Here is a 5,098-nt window from a genome sequence, read left to right on the forward strand (position 1 = left end):
TGATATACTGTAGTTAGTGAGTGACTAGTGTTAGTCTGTCCAGCACTGGCCTTGTTCTCCAACTACTGAAGCTGTCATCGAAGCCCTACTACAGCCCATTGAAATCTGTGTAAGCATGATCAGGGCACAGCCATATAAGTCTGACCAGTACTGGCTTTGCTTCCCAATTACTGGAGTTACCATCTACATACGACTAAGTTTGTTTGGCTTTATTCTCTTTCCACACAAGATTCCTTTATTCCACACATTTTTAATTTCCTTATTTTTTCTCTCTACAACCTCCTACAGGAGTGAATTCCAGGTATCTAACCAACCTCTCATGAAAAAGTACTTCCTGACATTATTCCTGAATTGACCCCCCTGCAATCTCAATTCTTGTCCTCTAGTGTTACCACCTTCCTGTCTCTGGAAAAGGTTTGTTTGTAGATTAATACCTTTAAACATTTGAATGTCTGCATCCTATCCCCCCCACCCCCTCATCTCTCCTTTCCTCCAGGATATACATCTTCAGGTCCTCAAATCTCTCATCATACAGCTTGTGGTACAAACCCCATACCATTTTCATCACTTTTCTCTGAACCACTTCAAGTCTTTATGTCCTTAGCAAGATACAGCCTCCAAAACTGAACAATACTCTAAGCGGGGCCTCACCAATGATTTGTAGAGGGCATCAATACCTCCTTTCTCTGCTGGTTGTACCCCTCTCTAGCAGCCTAGCATTCTTCTGGCCATGGCTACCACCTTGTCACATTGTGACACTATCACTCCAAGGTCCCTCTCCGGAACTGTGATCATCAGTCTCTCGCATCCTATCTTGTACTTCTCCTTTGGATTTTTGTACCCCCCAACTGCATCAATCTGCATTTCTTCACATTAATTTTAACTGCCAGACCTTTGACCATTCTTCTAATTTTTGGAGATTTCTTCTCATGGTTTCTACTCCCTCTGGGGTATCCACTCTCTGTTGGCAACCATCTTGTCACCCACAAAAAGCAATTAGTTTTTTGTTTATTGCTGTCTATGAAAATTAGCCCAAGAAACGGAGATAGAGACGCTGGGTGAGAATTACGTTGAGATCTCATGACACTGGTGGAGGTTTGACAGGGAGCTTTGACAAAAGCAAACCTCTCATGAAGCAAACAACTACAGGCTGTCCAGAGATACACTTACCTTCTACACGCTGATGATAAGCACTAATTTCACTAAGGTGAACCCTTACAGAGTTGGTCTTGAGACAAGACTGTGTTAAGTGTAGAAGGTATTCAAACAGGGTCTGTGTAGGACAAGAAAAAGGATCTAGGGCCTTGCTGTCACACCAGATGGCAAACCTCCTCCATTTGAAAGAGTAACACCTCTTCGTGGAATCTTTCTGGAAGCAAGCAAGACTCAGGAGACACCCTCTGAAAGACCCAAGGAGGCAAATTCTAAGCTCTCAACATCCAGGCCGTGAGAGTCAGAGACTGGAGGTTGGGATGTAGAAGTGACCCCCTGTTCTGAGTGATGAAGGTTGGAAAGCATTCCAATCTCCATGGTTCCTCGGAGGACAACTCAAAAAGAAGAGGGAACCAAATCTGATGCGGCCAGAAGGGTGCAATCAGGAACATGGTTCCGCAGTTTTGCTTGAGTTTCAGCAGTTAAATAGTGTGTGGCAAAAGTGAACCATTTTGTGGGGTTCAGTGTATGGTGGCGAGTGGTGTGATATACTGTAGTTAGGAGTGACTAGTGTTAGTCTGTCCAGCACTGGCCTTGTTCTCCAACTACTGAAGCTGTCATCGAAGCCCTACTACAGCCCATTGAAATCTGTGTAAGCATGATCAGGGCACAGACCATATAAGTCTGACCAGTACTGGCTTTGCTTCCCAATTACTGGAGTTACCATCTACATACGACTAAGTTTGTTTGGCTTTATTCTCTTTCCACACAAGATTCCTTTATTCCACACATTTTTTAATTTCCTTATTTTTCTCTCTACAACCTCCTACAGGAGTGAATTCCAGGTATCTAACCAACCTCTCCATGAAAAAGTACTTCCTGACATTATTCCTGAATTGACCCCCCTGCAATCTCAATTCTTGTCCTCTAGTGTTACCACCTTCCTGTCTCTGGAAAAGGTTTGTTTGTAGATTATACCTTTTAAACATTTGAATGTCTGCATCCTATCCCCCCACCCCTCATCTCTCCTTTCCTCCAGGATATACATCTTCAGGTCCTCAAATCTCTCATCATACATCTTGTGGTACAAACCCCATACCATTTTCATCACTTTTCTCTGAACCACTTCAAGTCTTTATGTCCTTAGCAAGATACAGCCTCCAAAACTGAACAATACTCTAAGCGGGGCCTCACCAATGATTTGTAGAGGGGCATCAATACCTCCTTTCTTCTGCTGGTTGTACCCCTCTCTATGCAGCCTAGCATTCTTCTGGCCATGGCTACCACCTTGTCACATTGTGACACTATCACTCCAAGGTCCCTCTCCCGGAACTGTGATCATCAGTCATCTCGCATCCTATCTTGTACTTCTCCTTTGGATTTTTGTACCCCCAACTGCATCAATCGGCATTTCTTCACATTAAATTTTAACTGCCAGACCTTTGACCATTCTTCTAATTTTTGGAGATTTCTTCTCATGGTTTCTACTCCCTCTGGGGTATCCACTCTCTGTTGGCAACCATCTTGTCACCCACAAAAAGCATTAGTTTTTTGTTTATTGCTGTCTATGAAAATTAGCCCAAGAAACGGAGATAGAGAGCGCATGTATGCCAACTAATTTGTGCAGATATTTTTTTGAATAAGTGCATACATTTGAAAATTCCAAAGTATGCACACAGTTCCAAACCTCACCCCATCACCAGGAATGTCTAGAGCGGGTGCAAATGCATGTGAGATGGCACTACATGCGTATTTTTACTCATACCTAGATGGGAAGTTTCTATAAAAGCCCAATTCCAAGAGTTAAAGGTAGGGTCCTGAAGAAAAGGATTGGTGATGACACCCTTCCTCTTGTCCCTTTTTTAAAACTGCCCTAGAGGGACGAGAGGTTTGATAGCAGCCACAGGTATCAGAGTGTACTCTAAAAAGCTTGACATAAAGCAGTGAGATTTGCACTGAGAGAAAGAAATTACAGGCCACAACAGGAAGTGCCTAAAAGACTGTAGCTGATTTGCTGAAACTGATTTGCTTACTTAAAACTAAGTGTTGGGTCTGCCCTTTAGACAAGTATCACCACCAAACATTACTGTACAAAAGTATGCGAAGGCCACAGTGGGCAGTCATGCACCAAGACATGTGTAGCTAAAGTATATCCGAAAGAGCAATCAGAAAAGGCAGTAAGGTATATGTCATCATCGATGAGCACAGTAATTAGTCCCTGGCAGGACAGAGTTCTTTGACCTAGTTGACATCCAAGGGGCTCACTATTCCTACCACCTCAAGACCTGTTCAGGGATGAGAAAGAGGAAGGGGAGCAAGTGGATACATTATAGAAGCAATAGATGGTAGGAACAAGACCCATCTACCAACCCATACAGAATGTAATCAGATACCTAATAACGAGAAAAAATTCCCACACAAGAGGTCGCGCAACACTATTGCCATCTCCAATCTATAGCAAAGTATCTGCAGCCTTTGACCCAAAGGCCAAGATCTTGCTCTTGTCAGGAAGGGATGCACCAACATTGACTAGAGTTCATGGTCACGTGCAGGTCCATACGCCTACTGACTTGCCCTGGGATGGGTAATAATAGGCAACATCTGCCTTAACAGACTGAGGAGACCAAGTGTAGATGTCTACAAAAGTGTTTCTTGGAAAATGGACACAGTAACTGGTTTAAGCCTTGTCATACCATCTGCAAGTGAAGGAGGTTTACAGTTGGGAAGAACCAGTCCCTGGATCAACCATTTGTCAAGACACCTCTCCACCAGATTTAGGAGAACATCTGGGGAAAGTTGGTGTTCCAAGTCAACAAGGATGATGACAACCAACTCTTTCAATAGAAGATAGAGAGTTCTTGAGAATTATGTATAAGAAATTCTACAAAGATGAGTCTAACAGCTGGGTGGTTCAACTACCATCCCGGACACCCAGAACATGACTATATAACAGAGAGCAAGCTCTTTTTCATTTCACAAGACGCTGAGATATTTTAGCTACTACTAAATGTATATTTCTTACATAATTCTTATATACTTCTTAAATATTTCTTAATATGTTTGCTTGTTAAATTACTATCATGTTTTATCACTATCATGCTACCCAAAATCCTCAACACTAAATGTATACTTTTTCATGTATTTCTGTTACTCATGATGTATTGTAAGCCACATTGAGCCTGCAAAGAGGTGGGAAAATGTGGGATACAAATGCAACAAATAAATAAACTAGAGAAAAAACGGCACTTTACAACATTTGTGCAGAACATGCTGGATAACGGCCCTTCAAAGCCAGCTCCACCATTAAAAGACAATGAAGAATGTTGGTACTTACCTACATTTGAAGTATTACCCACAAAAACCAGGCCAGATCAGGATTGTGTTTGATTACAGTGCTCAATGTGCTGCTTTTTGGGCCTGACATGATTAACAGCCTAATACAGGAGTCTTGATTCACTTTACAAAAGACCCTATTGCCATAACAATAGATATCCAGCAGCTGTTCTATTGCTTTGTTGTACACCCCAGACTACAGAAACTGCTTGAGATTCCTGTGGTATCATAACAATGACTTCAAACAGTAAATTGTAGAATACAGAATGAGAGTTTAATGCATTTGGTAATAGTCCATAATCTGCAGTAGCAACCTACGGGTTAGAAGTACGCCCAGGAAGGTGAAAAAGATATGGCACATATGCCAGATGCTTCATTGAAAGAGACTTTTATGTTGATGATGGTTTGAAATTGTTGCCTACTGCAGAGGAGGCCATTGACTTGCTAAGGAGAACGCAAGCAATACTGGCAGAGTCTAATCTGAGGCTCATAAAATAGCCTCCAATAGTAATGAGAGGATTTCCCCACAAAGGATCATGCCAAAGATTTTAAAAAATCTAGATCTAAGAGTAGATACCCTTCTGCTTCAGAGAAGCCTTGGATTACATTGGGA

The 5,098-nt window shown here is 42.1% G+C and overlaps 1 long non-coding RNA gene across 1 annotated transcript; it reads right to left on the reverse strand.

The window, feature by feature from the left end:
* Nucleotides 1-793: 793 nt before the first annotated feature.
* LOC115462433 lies at nucleotides 794-2,600 on the reverse strand. Its single transcript, XR_003940845.1, has 3 exons — nucleotides 2,572-2,600; nucleotides 2,308-2,310; nucleotides 794-866 (listed from the first exon to the last, which is right to left on the reverse strand). It is a non-coding gene; the product is annotated as an uncharacterized LOC115462433 (long non-coding RNA).
* Between the last annotated feature and the right edge of the window lie 2,498 nt (nucleotides 2,601-5,098).

This window comes from Microcaecilia unicolor, chromosome 2 (genome assembly GCF_901765095.1).
Source record: "Microcaecilia unicolor chromosome 2, aMicUni1.1, whole genome shotgun sequence".
Lineage (NCBI taxonomy): Eukaryota > Metazoa > Chordata > Amphibia > Gymnophiona > Siphonopidae > Microcaecilia > Microcaecilia unicolor.